Genomic DNA, 21903 nt, shown 5'->3' with positions numbered 1-21903 from the left:
CTACACTCTAAACAGTGTTTCTCAGTTCTGTTCATGCCTATAGGCTTCTGGTGACTCAGTTAATTTCATTTGCTTTTCTGTTTCCCTGGGAAGTAACAAAACTGACAATGAAGTGGGCATGCAACAAAGAGAAAGAGAGGCTTGGGTGAGAGTATTTACTGCTATGATTTGCCTGCCCACCTACTTCATCACAGGGAAACAGAAAAAAACAAATGCAGCTTAGGAGAACAATGCTAAGGAATAGCACTGGTGTTGCATGGAGACTGCTTCTCCTCCTTGATGCTACTGCTTGGGGCATGCGAGACTGGCATGGGAGCCACAGTGGATTAACTGTGTGCTGAAGAGCCCTAGCCCATTGCCTCCACCTTTATGGAGATGTCTCTGCCCAGAGCTGACACTTGTAAGGAAGGAGAGGACAAAGGTGGTGGTGGACAATAGAAGAGAGCAGCAACTGTATTTGGGTAATAGCCTGCATAGAGGCCAGTGGAAGGGTGGTGCTGGCAAATTTCATGGTCCAGTTAGGTGAGAGAGGATAGGGGAGAGTGGCACGCTTCAGTCCCTTTCATATAGGCTGCATACTTCTAAGGCAGTGGTTCTCAATCTGTGGGTCCCCAGATATTTTGGCCTTCAACTCCCAGAAATCCGAACAGCTGGTAAACTGGCTGGGATTCCTGGGAGTTGTAGGCCAAAACACCTGTGGACGCACAGGTTGAGAACCACTGCTCTAAGGAGATTATCACACAACACTGTTAGAGTGCTGCCATTCCACTTTAACTGCTATGGCTGGCTGCCTCTTGTGAAATCATGGGATTTGAAGTTTAGGGAGGGGCCTTGAACATTCTCAACCAGAGAGAGTGCAATAATATCCTAAGAAAGAACAAGGGAATAAGTTTTTCAGATCAGACAGACCCTGGGTAGATGCAGCAAACTCTGGGCTCTTAGAGCCACAAGTGCTCAGCTCCCAGAGTCAGCAAGCATGTGAAATATGGTTAGTGGTTTCAATTATTCACAGTCTTTACAGGTTTGTAGAGGTCTTACACCCCGAACTCCTGAGAAAGGAGAGGGACAACTGTAGTGTAATAGCTGATATTCTGTTATTGAAACACAACCTGAAGATTAAAGCATAGCCCTCCACAACACTTATAATAGGAGTTGGGAAGAGTTGTATTACTAATTGTGTGTCCTTGTTTGAAAACTCTTAGACAGTAGAGAGTTGGATATTTAAGATTAACCAGGAATGTAATGTTGTAATATAGTCACTGCTGGCATTTTGTGGATGAAGTTGACAAAAGAAAAAAAACTGATAGTTCAGCAGCAGCTCAGTTGGTTTACAAGTAGCTTGCAATAAGTGAAACAAGTTACAAATACATATGCATGGGGCTAAACATCAAGAAAGGAAATAATTCAAGCTAGTCACAATTATGTACGTATTATCAGTTACTATGTCACAATAAATCTGGGGTATATTTGTTATGATGAAATTACCTCCCAGAAAACCAATAATAACATAGATTATTAATACACCCAGTGCTCTGACCTTTATAGTAATAAAATAATGATCAAGCAAGTTAAACCCCTTAGCGCTGCTTGGATTCAATCCATAATAAAAGCTCCTTTACTTAATACAATTTTAATTGCTTTTGCAACCTAATCAACATGGAAAGTAAAAACAATTAATCTAACTATATCACTTCAAGCAAATTGTTCACTACTCGAGCTCATGTAATTGTTTAAATATATACATCCACCATTCCTGCTCCTGTAATTGCTTATGTATATACATTACACCTTGTAAAAGAATGATTCTTGGAGAGGCAAGACCAACCACATGCATCCTGGACCCCTGCCCATCCTGACTGGTGAGAGAAGCCAGAGGGGGTTTGGCTGAGTGGGTGAAGGTGGTGGTGAATGCCTCCCTTCGGGAGGGCAAGTTTCCAGCGAGCCTAAAAATGGCTGTGATCAAGCCACTGTTGAAGAAGCCACTTTATCAATGTGTTATCAATGTTTAATGTATTGAATTTTAATTGATTGAACTGTTGTAATATTTTTATATTGTGTTTTATTGTAAGCCGCCCTTGAGTCCCCTATGGGTGAGAAGAGCGGGATAGAAGTATTGTAATAAATAAATAAATGATTCTGTTGCTGAGGGATGGGCTGGGAAAAACTCACACAAGGTTTCATCATCAAGTTTCTATTAGGGATGTGCATTCAGGGGAAACCTTACCTCATTTCATGGACCAGCTTTCTTTGGGTGCCCCAATCCGAAATTGGGAGGGTCGGTTTTTTGTTCTTTTGTTTTGGGGCTTGAAAATTGGACCATTATGGGGGGGGCAGAGCTGTCCTTGGGTAATTTTCTGGAGCAGGCAAACGGAATGTTGGCTCCCCCGGGAGGCTGGGCCATGCGGGGTGGGAGGCGGGGCCCGCTTCTCTCTTCAGCAAAGTGCCCAGGAATGTTTGCCTTCTCCAAGGCGTGGCCAGGCCGTGCGGGCTGCATGGCACCAAGGCCCAGGCCATGGTGGGAAGACCCAGGCTGCGTCAGGAAGGCCCATACGAAAGGTGAAAGAGGTGGGGGTGGCAATGCCCCCCCCGGGACGATGGCGACACAGGCAAATGCCTAGATTGCCTGGCCGTTGGACCGCCTCTGGGGGGGGGGATCTTCCCACCCACTGGCTCCCCTTCCTGGAATGCATTCTTCTTGCCTGGCACCTGCTGTTTCTACTCTAGAGTAAGAGGCTTTTGGCTGCAGGCCCCACCATACACACACTTTCCTTGGAAAGAGTGCGTGTGTGGTAGGGCGTGCAGGCAGGCCCAGAAAACATGCGCGCCTGCCAGTGCCTGCAGTCAAGGATCTCTTACTCTAATGTAAGAAAGTAGGGTCCTGCCTGCCTGCACAACCTGCCACACTCTCCGAAAGTGCATGAGTAATGGGGCCTGCAGGCAGGTCCAGAGCATGCCTGCAGATGACCTCCTGGTCTGCCTGCCTGCACGTTCCATCACACACACACTCTCTTTCCAAGGCAAGGAGGCAAGTTCGGATGCACACCAAAGCAGGCCTTCATGTCAAGCAGATTTTTGTGTGGGGAGGGGGCTTCCAATTTCATGCTTCCAAAGAAACGGAAGACATGGAAAAAAAGGTAGAAAGGATAGGAATGAATTTCATGCACATGCCTAGTTTCTGTCTGTCTGCCTATCTATTAAGCCAGTGGTTCCCAACCTTTTTTTTTTTACCAGGGTCCACTTGACCAGGAACCACTTTGAACAGGGAACACTTTGACCAGAGACCACTTGACCGTGGACCACTTGATCACTGCCCACAGGTTGGGAATCATTATATTAAGCATGCATACAATTATAGGAAAATGTTTGTGGAGCCAAGGTCACATTATTTCCATCATTTCCATATTATCTCTGGAATTCCGCACATCTCTACTAAATAGTGAACAATTACGTATTTCAGTGTCATATTTATAATGTGCTTTTTTAACTTGTATTTTTAAATGTTTTATACATCTTTAATATTACTTTATACATGTGATATATTTTAATTTACTGTGAAAATTTGGTTTTGTTTCTATTATATTGTACAGTTAACCCTCCATATGTGCTGCAGGTAGGGAACCAAGACGCACACAAAAGTGGGAAAACAATAAAAAGTGTTTTTTTACATCTCTCAAAATCCTTGGGTCCTCCAAGGTGGTTCTGTAGACAACTTCCATAACTCTATGTTCCATGTCCATTGGACGTTGACCATAAAATCATATTGAAAATTTCTAAGGGAGTACTAAATTGTCAGGAAAAAAAGCATTTGAGATAAATCACCTTCTTTATCTCAGCTGCTTTGACCTTGCAAGTTCTACCTGAAGGCACGAAGTAGTTAAGACACTGGACTCTCCAGTTCAGCTTTCAACTGAAGCAGCCCCTTATTTTTATTTACAATATATATATACAGCATTCTCTGGTAATATCTCTTCACATCTCAGCACACTGCACAGAAGCACATTGCCTGCACAGAAGCCACATGGCATTTCAAGAAGCTTCTTGGCATTTCTTGGCATTCTTGGCCAGGCTGTGGTGCAGCTGGTTAGAAGCCAGCAGCAATAAATCACCACTACCCATGAGGTCACTGGTTCAAAGCCCTGGTCAGGGTTAAAGCTCCCAACTATTAATAGCTTATTTTGCTGCAGACCTAAGCCGTTCGAAAACAGATGTGTCTGTAAGTAGAGAATTCTAGGTACCACTTAACGCGGGGAGGCTAATTTAACTTAATTTATGGCACCATAAAACGGCTGGTGGTGTGCGAAGAACATAAAGAAGTATTACCATAAAAAAGGATTCAGCGTCACAGTGAAGGATGAAGCAGCAGCTCCCCCTGTAGCCAGAATTGAGCATACCCTCATGAAGCCGGAAGCTGGAAAAATGTTAAATAGGCTCTATTCTCTGTCTGTATATGTGGTATGTCCGATAATGGCATTGAATGTTTGCCATATATATGTGCATTGTTATCCGCCTTAAGTACCCTTTGGAGTGAGAAGGGCGGAATATAAATACTGTAAATAAATAAATAAATTCTAGAAGCTTCTACTCCAGCAGGAACAGGAAACTCCAGAAGGGGCACTCTACCCATGCTGCACATTTCTATTGTTTAACCCTTGCATTACCGAAACCATACTGTTTAAACTATAAGCAATTTTCACACCAGATAACATTACATACTGACATAAATATCGGGGAACCAAATACTCCCCACTCCTGCAAAAACCCCAATGTCCAGAGGGAAATCTATCTTTGATCTTTTTATATTAATACACTTTACAGCAGTGATTCTCAACCTGTGTGTCTCCAAGTGTTTTGGCTTACAACTCCCAGAAATCCCAGCCAATTTATCAGGATTTCTGGGAGTTGAAGGCTAAAACATCTGGGGATCACAAGTTGAGAACCACTTTTCTAAAGCTTACCAGTTGTTGACAGCATTCAAAGTGGTTTTAGAACTTGAAAGAGCAGTTTCCATAGCTTCCCGTTCAAAGTTCATCACTGCAGGGCTTTGGTCAAATACATCTTTGATGGATCACAAACCTGATTCAGATCTTGTGTGATATCACCTGAATGAAGAGTTCACTACATGTAAATATATACAACTAAACAACCATCAAATCACCAACTATCTTTATACCTCCTTCCCTAATTCAAATGAGGCTAGAGGTCTAAAGATTATTGGTGAGCAGATATCGATGTGCCTTTTACCTGTTTTGTCTTATTCCCAAATCTTCTGAGTTTATGGGAAATTGTTGACTCAATAAGAAAGAGTAATAACTTAGACTCTCACAGCTCCCAAAGCTGTGGCAGTAAACCCACATATGGGTCACATTATTTGCCTTATTAACAATTTAAGATTGAAATGTGGAAAACTTCCTAGAAGGGGAGAGAACCTGGCTGGGGTCTTAGCTGGAGCAGGTGCCTACCCACCTGAGGACACTTCCTCAGTCTCCCCTTGGTAGAAACATCTAACTCCAAAGGCAAGCAATTATTTTGGTATTTTATTTATTTATTTATTTATTGGACTTGTATACCGCTACTCGCAATTTGGCTCGGAGCAGTTTACAGAAATAGATTAAACAATACAATTGGCTTTAAATAACAATAATAACAGAACATAATCCCAAGTTTTTCACACATCGAAAGCTTGTCGGAAGAGAAAGGTTTTACAGCCTTTCCGAAAGGCAAGTAGTCTCGGATAGTTCGAATTTCAACTGGCAAGGCATTCCATAAATAAGGGGCTACAATCGAGAAGGCTCTTTGCCTAGTAGAAGACAAATGATAGGTCCAGATGTTAGGGACTTCAAACAAATTTTGGTCTTTAGACCGAAATAATCTCTGGGGTTGGTAAGGGGATAAGCGGGCCCTCAGGTATGCCGGCCCCAAACCATATAAGGCCTTAAAAGTTAGTACCAGCACCTTGAAAGTAATCCAGTACTCAATCAGTAACCAGTGCAGCTGTTGTAGAATTGGGGTGATACACCACCTTGCCGGCACCCCGGCGAGAAGACGAGCTGCCGCATTCTGCACTAGCTTCAGTTTCCGGATCACTGACAAAGGAAGGCTAATGTAGAGGACATTACAGTAGTCAAGCCTCGAGATAACCGTCGCCTGGATCACCGTAGCCAGGTTGTTCCTAGATAGGTAGGGAGCCAGTCGCCTAGCCTGACGTAGATGGAAAAATGCAGATCTGCTCACAGCAGAGACCTGGGCCTCCACTGTGAGCAGAGGGTCCAATAAGACACCAAGACTTTTTACAGAAGATGACAGATGTAGTGTCTCGCCATCCAGGGTAGGCAGCTGGATCTTCCTCCCCCCCGGACAGCCCAGCCAAAGGATCTCCGTCTTTGCTGGATTCACCCTCATGCTGCTGGCACGCAACCATCTAGAAACAGCCTCAAGGCACTGATGGATACTATCGGGTACAGAGTCCGGCCGGCCATCCATCCTCAGAATGAGCTGAGTGTCATCGGCATACTGGTGGCACTCAAGCCCAAAGCTCCGCACCAGTCGGGCAAGCGATCGCATATAGATGTTAAATAATAGAGGAGAGAGATAGCTCCCTGCGGAACCCCACAAGTTAGCGGAGACCTCTCTGAGACCATCCCTCATCTCACCACACGCTGTCCCCGATTCTGGAGGAAGGAGGACACCCATTTAAGGGGTATCCCCCTAACCCCCATCATGGCTAGGCGGTGGGTCAATAGATTGTGATCGACCGTATCAAATGCTGCTGTGAGATCCAATAACACAAGCAGCGCTGATCCGCCTTGATCCCTCTGGTGGCGAAGTTGGTCTGTGATGGCAACTAGCACAGTCTCCGTCCTGTACCCCCTATGGAAGCCGGACTGGAAGGGATCAAGTCTGGCTGTGTCGTTAAGGAACTGCTGCAACTGTTCCGCTGCTGCCCTCTTAACCACCTTGCCCAGAAACGGAAGGTTCGAGACTGGGTGATAGCTAGAGGGAACTGAACGATCAGAGTCTGGTTTCTTCAGCAGTGGAGATACCATCGCCTTTTTTAAGCCCTCTGGAAAAACTCCTTGCTCAAGGGAGCTATTTATTATATTCAACAGAGGTACACGTAATCCCTCCAGACAAGATTTTACTAGCCAGGAGGAACACGGATCAAGGGAGCAGGTGGTCGGCCTGGTTGCAGTCATGATCCTGTCGACAGCCTCTGCATCCAATGGGGTAAACCGGTCAAGGATGGGCCCAGCGAGTGGCCACGGAGTCTCAAGTTCACTTACTGTATCCATTGTGGCAGGGAGTTCCTGGCGGAGAAGCAAGATCTTGTCTGTGAAATAGCTCTGGAAAACCTCAGCAGGAGAGGCCAGATCATTATTGTTTGGGACAGAAGGGATTTTTGTCAGAGATCTAATAATCTTAAATAATTGTGCTGGGTGTGAGCTCGCAGACGCTATCAAAGAAGCATAATAAGACTTTTTTGCCTCGGTGATAGCCTGTCAGACCCCTGGCAGCTGGGCACCAAGAACCATACACGGAGGCCAATCTCTATCTAATATCTTTATTAAAGAAATATATAAAAGCAATAAAAACAAGTGAAGAATATAGTCCAGAAGCAGACCTTTCAAATGAGGTCAAATATAGTCCTAAAATGTATTGTCCAATAAATGATATTAGAGTTCAAAGTTCTTTATCCAATACCGAAACACACACTATTGCCAAGCAATAGTGTGGGGAAATGTCAGTCTTAGAAGTCCAATGAAGCTTGACAACAAGGCTGGAAATAGACTTGGTTCTTTGACAAGGTCCGTGACTAGAAACAAGGCGAACAGTGGATCTTGGAACAAGGTCCGTGGATAACAGCAAAGCAAGGCAGTACTTGAATTCTTGATCCGGGAAGCAAGGAACTGGGGTTACGAAGTCCACACACGATCTCACTCCTGAAGCAGCTCTGTTGACTCCGCAAAGAATCTCCCTCGTCAAACACCTATATTGGGTCTCGTTTTCCCGCCAACAATCTCTTTCCCTAGAGAACGAGAAGCGAAACCCAACTCTGTCCAGATGCAAGACTCCTTAGAATTTCCCAAGGGAAGCAGGCCTAATCAGCCTGTTGTTTGGCAGCGATCCGTAAACTCCTGCGATTTGCTTCTCTGACTCCTCTGTCTCTAGAGTAAGATTCCCTCCTGGGAAACGGAGGTGAGGAATGCCCAAGGTCTGTTTTACTGAATTCTTGAGGACAAACATCAACATCCGGCAGGTGAAAGGACTCCGGCTCTTGTTGAACTGGCGAAAACCCCATGTTTTCATCTTCATCTGCCACGATAGCACTAGGAACAGGACTACAAGGCCCATGAGGCATCACATAGCCTGCTCATAAGATTCTCTGAAATTCTTATAAGCTGATTCCGATTCCTCATCACGGCATTCCCGCCACACGACCTCTAGCCGTCTCTTCTCCCGTTTCATCACACGGAGCTCCTCGGTAAACCAAGGAGACCGATTCTTACGGGGTCGGAGAGGGCGTCTAGGGGTGATCTCCTCAAGTGCATTGGTGTTCCGTGTATCCACTTGCACCTCCAGTGAGTCGCTGACAGGTTCTATGGCCTTTAGAGCATTCAGAAACCTGACCGGTTCCATAAGTCTCTTCGGGCGAACCCAAATAGTTTCAGCGCCTAGACTGGGTAGGGTGGTATGCTCTATACGGATTCCTAGTGTGCAGTGGTCTGATCATGGAACCTCCAAAAGGAGGTTAGGGTCACTTGGATTACAACTCCGAAGATCAAATCTAGTGTGTGGCCAGCCTGATGTGTAGGCCCAGTATTATAAAGTGAGAGTCCTAGTGTCACCATGGTCAACACTAGGTCTTCAGCTGCTGAGGAAAAGGAGCCTGCATCAGTGTGGACATTGAAGTCCGCCAAAACAATAAGCCTGGGGAACCTCAAGGCCCACTCCGACACAACTTCCAGCAGCTGTGATAGGCTGTCCACTGGTGCATTAGGTGTACGGTACACCAGTAGAAAGGCTATACTCTCCTGTGAATCCCACACGAGGCCGACACTTTCAATACCAGAGATGTTCGGAGTGGGAGCCGCCCTAAGAGATAAGTTATCTCATGCGAGCATTGCCACTCCACTCCCCTGTCTCCCGGTCCGCATCTGATGGGTGATAACAAAATCTGGGGATGATAATTCCTGAAGGAGGACCTCATCACCCTCCTGCAACCAGGTTTCCGTAATACATGCTAAGTCAGCTCCCCTTTCAATGATGAAGTCCCTGATGGTATTGATTTTATTCCGCACTGACCTAGCATTCACCAACACCAGAGTAGGCAGGGAGCTATTTGGAGACCTGTCACCGGTGTGCCTAGGGGTGGCACGCAGGTCAGAGGAGGGTCGAGTCTTCAAATGACTCAGCCTCCCTCTCGCATATGGCCTGTGGCCACCGCTAAACTTCCCCCTCTCAGAGATTACAGATATTTGCAATCCTCGATTTGACCCTGTGTGGGATGTGGCTAGGCGTCTGGTCGTCTGCCTGCCTGTTGAAAAGGGGGTTGTGGAGTACGGTCTACATCACACTCATTGAAGGCATTTGTTGCCTCAGTGCAATCCAATAATTGTTCACAGGGTAAGTCTTCTGGCAGGGCTCTTACGGGGTTTTGGCTCTCAGCACATTGCGGAGTAACCCTCTCCATTGCAATTTCAGGGGGGGTGTTTGCTCGTTTGCCTAACTTTTGGCTCTTGAGGAGGTAAAGATCCCACTGACCTAGAACCACCCCCAAAACCCACCCCCCAGAAAACTTTAGTCTTAAATTTTATCACCCCAGACGGTCATATTTTAGAAGGTAGGTCTAGGGAATTCCCCCTTTCAAAGAGAGAGAGATAACCCCTCATGCCCCAATAGCAAATTCCAAAACTCCACAATCCAAAGATGGACTTCTAGAGCTCAACGCTACACTCAGATGGTGCTATGGTATACAACAGTTTTTGGTTTTCTCACCCTAAACCTGCTAGCGAAACCTAGGTAAAGACACTGCCCTGAGACAATTCCCCATGGAAAAGGAGGAAAAAAAATCCTACCGGGCTCCAGTAGGCAACCAGTTGAAACTCATACAATGCCAAGAGTGGAAGGGTGAGTGAAAAATTGCAGAAAGAGGTCTAAAGGAGAGTAGCATAATCCTATAAAATCTCTGGTCACATGTTCCTTGCCTCAGTAGTCACACATGCAGGCAGTTAAACTCTGATCTCTACCCAGGAAGACTATCAAAGACGCTCCCTCACCTGCAGTATCCACAGCTATGCAGTCTTGGGTGTGAAGAGTGTGAAAAGTGATTTTAGTACCTTTCAGTTATAGAGATAGTAGCTATGCTAACTAGAGTTTTCTTAGAGTTGCATCCAAAAATATGGCTTTCCAAGCTCCTTTGGTTTTTTGTGAATCAAGACATCTCTACCACATTTTTGTCGCTCCCACTTGTAATCAATGACAAATATATGGCAATGTTTGAGTTTTTAATGCTCAGTTCCATACTCACTACTGGGAGATACCAAGAGGCTGTTAACACCCAATTACTTGAATGGTTTACTACTGGCACCATTTCAAACAACAGTTGATAACAGAGAACAGAATACAATTACTCCAAAGCCTATATATACCGTGTTTCCCCAAAAATAAGACAGTGTCTTATATTAATTTTTGCTCTCAAAGATGCTCTAGGTCTTATTTTCAGGGGATGTCTTAGTTTTCCATGAAGAAGAATTCACATTTATTGTTGAACAAAAAAATGAACATTTATAATATACTGTACAGTAGTTGTCATCACAAACCAGCATAACCAGACAAACTGTAAATCCTATCAAGAATGTCTTGTTACTACCATTATTTCCATGTACAACTGGTATGTACATTTACCAATTCTGCATGCTTTGGTGTTCTGTTTGGCAGGCGCCGGGCATGCTTCCAAACAAAAACTTTGCTAGGTCTTACTTTCAGGGGAGGCCTTATATTTAGCAATTCAGCAAAACTTATACTAGGTCTTATTTTCTGGGGATGTCTTATTTTAGGGGAAACAGGGTATATTTGCTCCATCATGGTGAACAGCTCTTCAATCCATTTTAGAATATTAGCATTCTTCAACAAAGATCTATTCAGGGGTCTTTCCTCTCCACAAGGCAATAAAATATTGATAAAGTGCCTAATGCTTTATGAAAATACGTTTAATTTGGGGGGGGAAATCATGTACCTAGTAATATACTGTGACTGTAACCATTAATTGGTGGGGGTTAGCTGATACAGTTGGCAAGATTCATTGATTTGTTCATTGTTTATAAGGTGGGCAGAGGGAATATTGTTACCGCAGGCGGGTTAAGACCTTCTTCTACTAGCAGGCATTTGGGGGTAGGATACGGGCAGGCTTTGGGGAGGTTGTAGGTGGGATTGGGGTGAGGAGCTGTGAATTTTAAAGGCTATTTTAAGTGTATTTATTATATTTTAATCTGCTTTTACCACACTATACTATTTAATTGCTTTTAACGTTTTTATTGTGCTTTTTAAACTTGAGTAAAGTGTGGGATTGTAAGCCAATTTTAAGTCCCCACAGGGAGAAAGGCGGGATATAAATAAAGTTAATGGTAACAGTAGTAGTAGTAGTAGTAGTAGTAGTAGTAATAATAATAATACAAAGCAAGCAAAGTCAAGAACTGAAAGTTGCCCAAATTACAATGCAGTTTTCTTCTATTAACATGTCTTATGCCAAGTTGGTCAGGATGTACTGAATTCTACAATGAAAAATGAGCCCAATTGTAAAGGTAAGTGAAGTCTCATTATTGCAAGTGATAGTGACACACTCCATAAATAAATAGCTGAACTTTTATATTTACAAATGAAAAACGTCCATATAATTGTGTATGATGGTGGCTAATTTTAGTCAGTTATCTTTATCAAATCTGTTTTACTTCTTTAGTCTGAATCAGAGACCATTCATTTATGAGATATGATTTTTCCCCTCCTTAGCCTGCATAATACAATTTATTTATGAGATCTGACTTGATAGAAGGACAATGTGTAGTACAGAATGCAAGGGTGACAGGTCCCTCAATCTTCCCTGTCACATTCTTTATACATGATTTGGTCAAGGCTACAGAACTATAATGTCTTATCTATAATATGATAGAAAAAACTGAACTGTGTTCAGCTGTGTTTGAACTACACAATTTACTCGGGTAGCTAACCATAGGTTTTTCCCCCCCAGAGGTGAAAGCTGTACTGTATGTTTATAATTTTTATATATTCATTGAAACTTAGACTCCTATTGTCTTAGATATAAAATGCTGAAATAAATTGATGTTCTTTATGATAGAGATCAAAAGTATTAGCATTTTGCTAAAGTTTAACTATTTTTTCCAATGACTGTTTGTCCCTGACATTATGATTGAAAATCCAGTAAGAAGAAAAATAAATGAACAATGGGAATAGTGATTCTTTGGATAACACACAAAGAAAAAGAATCAGGTCATGTGAACTGAATCCTATACTTGCATAGAGATGTCCTAGGTTCATATGTTAGTTGCAGAAATTAGTGTCAGTGACCCTAGTTCTTTGCATCTTGCTTACAACTTTACATTGGAAATCAAATGGAGAAGCAGGGGAACATATCTATTTCCTTTTTATAATCATGATAATGAAATGTTGCATGTCCTAACATGGGAAATGCAGATAAAGATGGGGATTTCTTCCTTAAACAGTTGTACTTCTGCTGAAGCAAGATACCCAAAAGAGAGAGATGTGTTTTGCAAAAGATTTGAGGCTAAGTCTTTGGCATCGCCAACTAAAGGAATCTGAAAGCTGATGATAAGAAAGGATCATGCAGTTGCCATTGACCATTGGGTGCAATCTCAAGGCCTGTTTCATTGACTGCCCTCCCAATGCAAAGCCCACTGCTATAACCATTCTTGGTAACTCATTACCCAACCTTTGCTTTACCAACAATGAGAAAGTAGAGACATGGCAGCTTAGCCACTCAAAATACTGATCATTCTTTCCTATGAAAACAAATGGTAGTTTGTCAGGGCAGTGGAATTAATCAAACTCTGTTTTTATTCATGCATATTTATTTCCAGGTTGATGATATAGAGCAGGGGTCCCCAAACTTTTTAAGCAGAGGGCCAGTCCACAATCCTTCAGACTGTTGAGGGGCCGAATTATCATTTAAAAAAAATACAAACAAATTCCTATGCATACTGCACATGTCTTATTTGTAGTGCAACAACAACAACAACAACAACAATGAAAGAACAATACAATATTTAAAAATGAAAACAGTTTTTAACCAACATAAACCTATTAGGATTTCAATGGAAAGTATGGGCCTGCTACTGGCCAATGCGATAGTCAAGTTAATTAGGATTGTTTTTGTTGTTGTGCGCTTCAAGTCATGTCAGACTTTGGCTGAGCCTAAGTCTAAAATTAATTATTTATTTACTGCATTTATTTACATTTATATCCCACCCTTCTCACCCCGAAGGGGACTCAGAGCAGCTGTATGTACATACAATATATTATATTATTAGCATAACACAATATTAGCATTATATATTACTATATTGAACTATACCACTATACTATTATATAATATGTAATATATAACATATAATTAATATTATTATATGGTATTACTATTAGTATTATATTGTATAATATAAGATTATTATCAATATTATATGTATATACAATATATTATATTATTAAAACTGATATAAAAATATTATATTATAAAACTGAGGGCAGGGGCCAGGTAAATGACCTTGGAGGGCCGCATCCGGCCCCCGGGCCTTAGTTTGGGGACCCCTGATATAGAGACTCAAAAAGACAGGAGGAAAGCAGGAGCATCCACAGGTATGCTCATCTCTGCTAGGAGTTTGATTTTCCTTTTCTGCTAGTTCCTCACAAATTAGAGGGTAAAGGAGGTGATGTATGTCAACATGCTCAGCAATCTTGGTTGGCCCCAGGTTTTCCTCATACATTAGTCTTTTTAAATTGCCCACATAGTTCATTAACTGCTGTGGATATATTTTATGACATCCTGTAATACATAGTTTCATGAGAGGATTCTCTGCCAGATGGTTTTAGAGCCTCCCATGAGAGATAACATTTCATTCTCTTTAAACATTAAGAGATCTTCCATTTTCTATGAGATATGCATGCAGTGTGTATCTTCAGCTTGAATCTACCTGGCACACCTCTCCCACTACTGACCAAATTTTGCCTGCTGCTGCTAAATAGGAGAGGGAGCAAAGGGGGAGAGAGAGTATCAAGTTGCAGTGACTATGGTTCTCCTGTTCCCATTGCCGTTCTCCAAACACAGATAAGTGGAACACACTGTATGACTACACTGTATTTCCTGGCTACATAGCCTGGTTTTCATCTGTGAAATATTGAAGGATACTGTATCACCCTGTACTCATTAGGCTTGGGCTGAATCCATTTGACCAAAAGTGATTTGTAATATGCAGTGTTTTGTGTATAATCCCCAAAAAACAGAATGGGGAGGAGGGAACCGAAAAACTTGGCAAAACGGATTAAGAGAGGTGGATTTTTTAGCTACTGGAGAGGATGAAGTTAAATCTGCATTATACCTGAGATAGGGATCTGCCGCATGGTTCCTGGAGAAGATCCTGTAGCATCCTTTCTCCCTGTGATGTCTCAGGCACCTTTGGCCCCTGACCCTGCAGCCATTGCTGACCAAACTGAAGAGGACTTGGGTTTTTTCCCAAGTGAGCAAGATTCAATTCCTTTCCAGATGCCTCCTGTTGACATTTCCGTGCCAGAGCCAATTAGGGCCGCCCTTGAGAAGGTGCCGGCTCTTCCCGGCTCTCCGGAGGAGTTACTGTTTGATAGAAGGGCTTTCTTGAAAACAGATTGCTCCCAAAGGCAAAGTTTACGACGAAGTGCCAGATTAGCAGAGTGAGGCGATTGTAGCTAAACCCAATTCTCTTGGGAAGAATTAGGGAGGCAGGCACCTGGCATGATGTTTTGGAGGCTCAGTTCTCTTGGGAAGTTTTGGGGAGTTTAACACCTGTTTTGGGGGAGCTATGAACTTCATTAAAAGTTGTGCCCTGAGAATCTTCTGTGCGGAGTCAACTTAACTTTTGACGAAGAAGCATCGTGGTCTCTTGTTCCTGATTTTCCAAGCGGCCTGACAGTGCACTTACTCTGGAGTAGACCGGGTGTTGGTTTACCTTCTTGCCATGTTGGGACTGCGTTTCAGCTCCTGAACTTCCAGTTTGCCTTGCCTTGAATCCCTGTTTGGAAACATTTCTCTAAAGGACTCTTCTTGCTCCTTGCTCTTTTCCCCACTCAAAACTCAGACGGAGTTTGAGTGTGTTTCGGATTTGGATTTTTGAACTCTAATACCGGACATAAGACTTTATATTATTGGACTAAAATTGATCTTTCCTGGAAGGTCTATTGCTACTTCTACCTTACTGCTTATTTTCATTTGGAACTTTAATTGCTTTAATAAAGATATTATTTTGTTATTGGCTTCTGTGTTGTTTTCCAGTGTTTGCGCTGCTTAGGAGTGTTACACTCCCTTCCCGTTAGTTGAAACATTCCCTAGGCCCCTCCTCCAGAGAGGGCCCTGCTAGGAACTCACTTTCCCAGCAGCACTTGCATGGAGCGGGCATGGAAAAGTCTTTGAGTTCCTCTCAGAGCATGATGGGAGTTTAAGTTTTTCTCTTTCTTTGTTTCTCAGCCAATAAAAATCCTGGTTGTGTCCATGCTCTGATTGGCTGAGAATGGACACAACCTGTGACTACAATTCCCAGAACCCTCTATTGTGGTTTATCTTATTTTAAAAAATGTTATGTTAAATTAAAAAAAATCTGTAGATTGGTGAATTGTTCTGAAATTTGGCAGACAGTTGTAAATGGGATCTAAAACTGAGGTAGGTTTCATGCAGATAGGCCTTTAAATGACTGGGGATTGAGCCTTTCCCATTGAATCCAATGGGCTGAATCTTTGCCAAATGAAAACGGCAACACTCCTTCTGATTTGAGTAACTTTCCAATAAACAGAATTAGGTTAGCTGAAAATGGACCCCGAAACAGCATGCCTTTTGGCCAAATTCCAAACCACTAATATCCATGGCCACACTAATAGTGACAAGCTCATGTGACTCCAGATTAGGAATGTCTTTGTTACAAGTCAATCCTTCAGAAAGATAGCAGAGGCCAGGAATCAAAAAAGCTAACACATCTCAGGAATAAAAATCACCATCCCATCAAGGAACAGGTGTTGGCTAAAGGCCTTGCCTGCTTCTCTGATGACACGGTTACTTAGCTGCTTTGTTTGCTGTGCTCTGCACTTGTTTTACTCTGCTATTGGTCAGGACCATGTCAACCCAGCAGAAACAGCCCTTTCTTGGTAAGCAGCTAGAAGTCAAATGTCAACAAGCTCCCCAGAGCAATTTGCACTGCTGAACTGGACAGTACTGTAGGCTCAGCATTCTCTGACTAAGATTGTACATCTAGAGGCAGTATCTCTGCCAACATATTTATGGAGGTGAAGGAAAGTATTTATCTGCCTGGCTGCTTCCCCACAGCACAATGACAGCTGAGGGGCAAGGAGGGAGGAGATGCTGACAGATGCAGTTTTGTCTCCTTGACTACTGATTGACTACCAGGGTTCAACCAGGCTCGTACTAGTTGCTCTTGAACACTGAGTGAAGAAGAAGAAACCCTCAATCCCCCATCTGGCCTGACACTCTTTCTTCCTCTTCTAGTACTCATGAGAAGTCATTAAAAGCCCAAATACATTGATGAAGCTGATCAGCAACTGGAGAGATGAGGGAGCACCCAGACACCTCCCAATAATTCTTGCCCACTGGGATGGGAACCTTTTTGAAGAAAGTACTGGATAATTTTTTCTGGTTGTTCCCAAAAGTGCAAACATATACATAAACCCCAGTCACACCTGCATATGTTCTCAAGACTCTCCATCCAGTTATCAGGAATTATGTGGGAAATATGGAGCAGGAAGGGAAACATTTTAGCTTAAAACCTTGTCGGCTTTTCTAATGTCCCAGCCACACCCACTTTGCATTCTCTGGTGCTTGCTGTGTTCTTCAGCTGCTCAACAAACCATTCCCTGTGAGGCAATAGCAAGTCTTGAAAGTGATTTTTTCAAATCTCTGTTGTTCCTCCTTTGATTGACTCTCTGCTTCTCCTTAAGCAACTTCTTCAGTGTCTCACTATGTGTTTCTCTCCCACAAACTAAAAGCCAAGTAAACTAATTCAGGCTCATGGATTACAATTTCTGTTCCAAGTCACAGAATGCCCTTTTGGTGGCCCAAAGTATTGTACTTTTTCTGATGCCTTTGAGGAGCATCTGAAAGTAGCAAAAGGTGAATAAAATCATCATGGCAACTGTATGGTGCCAGGAAATGTTGTTCTTACCAAATATTCTCTGTGCAGTCCAACCCATCTCCCTTTAGAAGTCCTTCATCACAGAAACACATTGCATGGTCCAAGTTTTCAAACGATGCCATCTGTGTAGCTAGCCATTCACTTTCAATATTCTGCTGTCTTCCTAGGCAATGACCTTCAACACAAAAGACTGACAAAAACACCACTTGTGCCCCCAAGGTCCTTCATCTTCTTAATCAGAGCTTTTTACAGTCACTTGTTATACATTCAGAGATATATCTGGCAGTATCTTTTGTTCCTCCGTGGATCAGCAGAAAGGAATAATGGGTGGCAGAATCATGTCAAGTCTCAGAAAGCATTATGCTTATATCCTAAACGCCTGTTTAAAGTATTTGTTAATTGCCTCCCTATCCAGCAAGCTTTGCAAGGCAATGCAATAGGAAGTAGAAGGACCTCTTGCTACAACTTGCCAGGATGGTCCCTTTCAGTCTCCATCTCTCTCAGAAAAGAATCCATCACAATCACCATATACATCTCCTTTCTCAGAGCAGCAAAGGGATTTTTATCTGTCTCTAAAGGGAGCCCCTGGTGACACAGCTGAGCTGCTGAACTTGCTGACCAAAAGGTCACTGGTTTGAATCCGGAGAGCGGGGCGGGCTCCCACTGTTGGCCCCAGCTTCTGCCAACCTAGCAGTTTGAAAATATGCAAATGTGAATAAATCAATAGGTACTGCTCCGGCAGGAAGGTAACAGCGCTTCAAGCAGTCATGCCAGCCACATGACCTTGGAGGTGTCTACGGGCAACACTGGCTCTTCGGATTAGAAATGGAGATGAGCACGAACCCCCATAGTCGGACATGACTACCTTAATGTCAGGGGAAAGCCTTTACCTTTTTACTAAAGTCTGTTTTCTGCTCTTTGATACTGGAATACCAGTTCTCATTGCAGTGCACATATCCCAAAGATCAAGATGGTTAAGAATGCTGTGAAATTGAACCCCGCCTCAAGCATTTTCAGTCTGAAGTGTACTAAGTGTCCAAGTACTAAGAAATATTAGGACAGCTGTTGTCCTCCAGGAATAATAAAGATTGCCTGCCGTCTGTCCCATTCACACTTGCTTAAGAGTAAGTTTTACTGCACACATGGAGGGTATTTCTAAGCTGCAGTGTGCTTCTAGGAGTCCGTTTATTTAGGGAGGCTGCAATGAAAACGAATGAGAAGAGTAATTTGCCCTGTCCTTGCAAATAGGCAACAGTAATAGCAGTGTGCTATTACTGCAAAGTTGATTCCCACCTACTCCCTTAAAAATAGTACTTGGGTTATTGTGGATATGATTTGCGCAGCTCTAAAGCCCCGGTGGCAAAGTGTGTTAAAGCTCTGAGCTGCTGAACTTGCAAACCGAAAGGTCGCAGGTTCAGATCCTGGGAGCGGAGTGAGCGCCCGCAGTTAGCTCCAGCTTCTGCTAACCTAGTCGTTCGAAAACATGCAAATGTGAGTAGATCAATAGGTACCGCTCCGACGGGAAGGTAATGGGCGCTCCATGCAGTCATGCTGGCCACATGACCTTGGAGGTGTCTACAGACAATGCCGGCTCTTCGGTTTAGAAATGGAGATGACCACCAACCCCCAGAGTCAGACATGACTGGACTTAACTTCAGGGGAAACCTTTACTTTAAAGACACAGAAGGGTACCTACCTAATATTATGGTGCTCCCTTAATGTGTGAGGCATTCTTGTCAGGGCATTAATGTGTGTAGCATTCTTCTTTGTACCTATCTCTCACATCTTGTTTTCTTTCTCTTCCTTTGAAATTGTACTTTCTTATCAACCTGGGATACCTGCTTTCACATGCTGCAAGTGTCGGGTGTTTTGTTTTTTTGTTTTTTTTATTTTTACATCTTAAGCTGAAAATAAAGGTGTGAAGAATTTTTTCCTGCAGTTCCCAGAATCCCCCAGAGAGATTATTGAAATTGGAGTTCAAAACAAAAGACTACTGTGTAAGTCCTTGCCAACTGTATTTTGTATAGACAGTTGAGTCACCTTCCCACCTGCTCTAGGTTCAGAAGTTCCTGGACCTGACAGGTTTCTCATAAAACTGCCCTGCAAAGTGATTCGCCTAAAGCAGCAGAAGCCTTTACTTTCAGGACCATGTGCCAGCAGTACTGGATAATGAGAAGTTCCAGATAATGAGGGGCTTAGTGTTACAAGGAAAGTTGTTGTTTGCCTCCCCTTCTTCCCATCCATTTCTAAATCTCCTGATGTTTCTGCTACCATGTGAATTTTTTGTGTTGCTTAAATAAAATTGCATGATAGCAGGGGTTCAGTTACAAGGCTGCAAAAAGGTTCACATAATATGAGATAAATAAATTACATGCTACTACTCAAAACTTGGCTATGAGACCAGGTCTTTGAGCAATAGAAGCAGCATTAACTATAGAACGAAATTAGGATGAATAACGGACAGACCTGGGTCACGATTTGGAATTCGCCTTGAATGTATATTTACAGGTATATGGAAGTTTTAACTAATGCTATCTATTTTAATTGTAATAGTTTTTATATATTATGTTTTATATTGGTTTGTTTAGCATCTAATGATGCTAATTGTAAAGCCGCCCTGAGTCCCCCCTCGAGGGTGAGAAGGACGAGATATAAATGCTTGTAATAATAAATAAATAAATGAACACATAAATAAATTTACATTTGCTTTATTGAAAGGCTGGTGTGGTTTAATGATTTGAGTGTTGGACTAATGCTCTAGGAGACCAGAGTTTGAAACTCCTCTCAGCTATGAAAAAACTCTGGGTGGCCTTGGGGAAGTCACACAGTCTCAAAAGAAGGCAAAGTCAAACTTCCTCTGAATAAATTTGTCCAAATTTGTTCATATTAAGTTATCATAAGATTGTATCAACCTGAAGGCACATAATGATATTTGATTTATCATTTTTGGTCAATTTCCCTGGTCTATAGGACAGGCCCATGGCACCAATCATTTTGTCAGTGGACAAAATTGCATAGAACCAACCTCCTCTTCTATTTATAGTTTGTTTTTGTTTTTTTACTACAACTTCCACACTCCCCCAGTCAACATCGTCCAAAAGAACAATTCCAAGTTCTGCTTCAACTTCATATTAAACACTTGTTTGTTTCACCAGTTTGCTTAATCAAGTTCAATGTCTCCCTAGCAGCAGAAGACTTTGTAAGGCTGTGTCAATATGAAAGAACAGATAATACTGTAGTAGACACATGAATAGTCTGACCTGGTATAGACAGCTTCTACTACACCCTTTGTTTCATCAGAAGTGTATGAAGTTAAAATGGAAGTGTTAAAGAAGTTCATACTGATTCACCAACTTGCATTCAGTAGGAGAGGATGCTTGTATTGATTCCTAACAACTACCTAACTGGCTTCTTCACTGTTTGTTTCCTTTGGCTTCCTCAGCAAAATTTACTGACATTGCCAGAAGTAAAGTGAATAACAGCAGAGGTAGCAGTTGCCACTGGAGAGTTCACTTTATGATTCAAGGAAAATGCTTCTATGAACATTGTGAAGGGACAGTTTTGGCTTTCTGCAGGCTCATACTTGTCCACTGCTGTATAGTGCATTCAACAATATTTCTTTAGTTAGGTATCTCTGTCTCCTCTTTTTAAAAAGGAAAGGTCACTCTGGATTTTATTGTGTCAGTCTAGTACAAAACTGGAGATAGATTAAAGCCCCCCCTCAATTCCAAAGATAAGAAAGAGCACAAGTTTTGAACTGTACAGCAATGCAGGGGAGGTATTAAGTTGATATCACATGGGAAAACAGGATGAACAAAGAAATATGGGTAAAGCCAAGGTGAAGGGCATCTTCAAGATGATATAAAAGCTACAATTACAATAGATTGCCTATACGCTTGAAGGCAGAGATAGAAGATGAATTGTACTTAGAACAAAATTAACACCAATGGCTGTCGGAGCAAGGGCATTAGCAGCTGTGATGAAGCAGTTGTGTCAGGAGGGCTCAAGGGAGTAGGGAGGAGGGCACAAAACCATTTTGGAGACACTTTTTATATGCTAGCCAGAAAACAGGCTTCCAGAAGTGCTTTAATGAGAATGAGTAGGAGATATCTGACAAATGTGCAATGTAAATCTGGGCTCCCCAAAGACAATGGCATTGTTTTCAAGCTCAATTATGGAAAACAAAATAAGATTTTGGAACCAACTCTCTGGTTCTTTACATTTGACTTCTTGATCAGGAAGTGGAGAGGCATATCATGTACATTCTCTTCACCATCCTCATACAGAAAGACTCCTCACTTGTAAAGAAAATGACATTAGCATTGAGTCATTTAAACAAAAAAGGCATCAACATTTTTTTGTTATTAATTTTTTTCAATAATGAGGAAAAGGCACCCAATGTTTTTACCCCCAAAAAAGCCTGGCAGTTTTTTCAAAATGTAAGATGCTGAAAATATATTACACTAAAGGAAAAAGTATTTTGAACTTT

The 21903-nt window shown here is 42.4% G+C and overlaps 1 long non-coding RNA gene across 1 annotated transcript in view; it reads left to right on the top strand.

The window, feature by feature from the left end:
• LOC134297498 (uncharacterized) overlaps positions 1–12189 on the top strand; it is a 171933-nt gene extending 159744 nt beyond the window's left edge. The window contains exons 3-4 of the long non-coding RNA XR_010004258.1: positions 3232–3317; positions 11748–12189. This is a non-coding gene — a long non-coding RNA (uncharacterized LOC134297498). The remainder of the gene's footprint in view (positions 1–3231; positions 3318–11747) is intronic.
• Positions 12190–21903: the final 9714 nt, after the last annotated feature.

Source organism: Anolis carolinensis, chromosome 3, assembly GCF_035594765.1.
Source record: "Anolis carolinensis isolate JA03-04 chromosome 3, rAnoCar3.1.pri, whole genome shotgun sequence".
NCBI classification, from domain to species: Eukaryota; Metazoa; Chordata; class Lepidosauria; order Squamata; family Dactyloidae; genus Anolis; species Anolis carolinensis.
The sequence above is the reverse complement of the archived record's forward strand: the minus strand, read 5'-3'. Positions and strand labels throughout refer to the sequence as shown.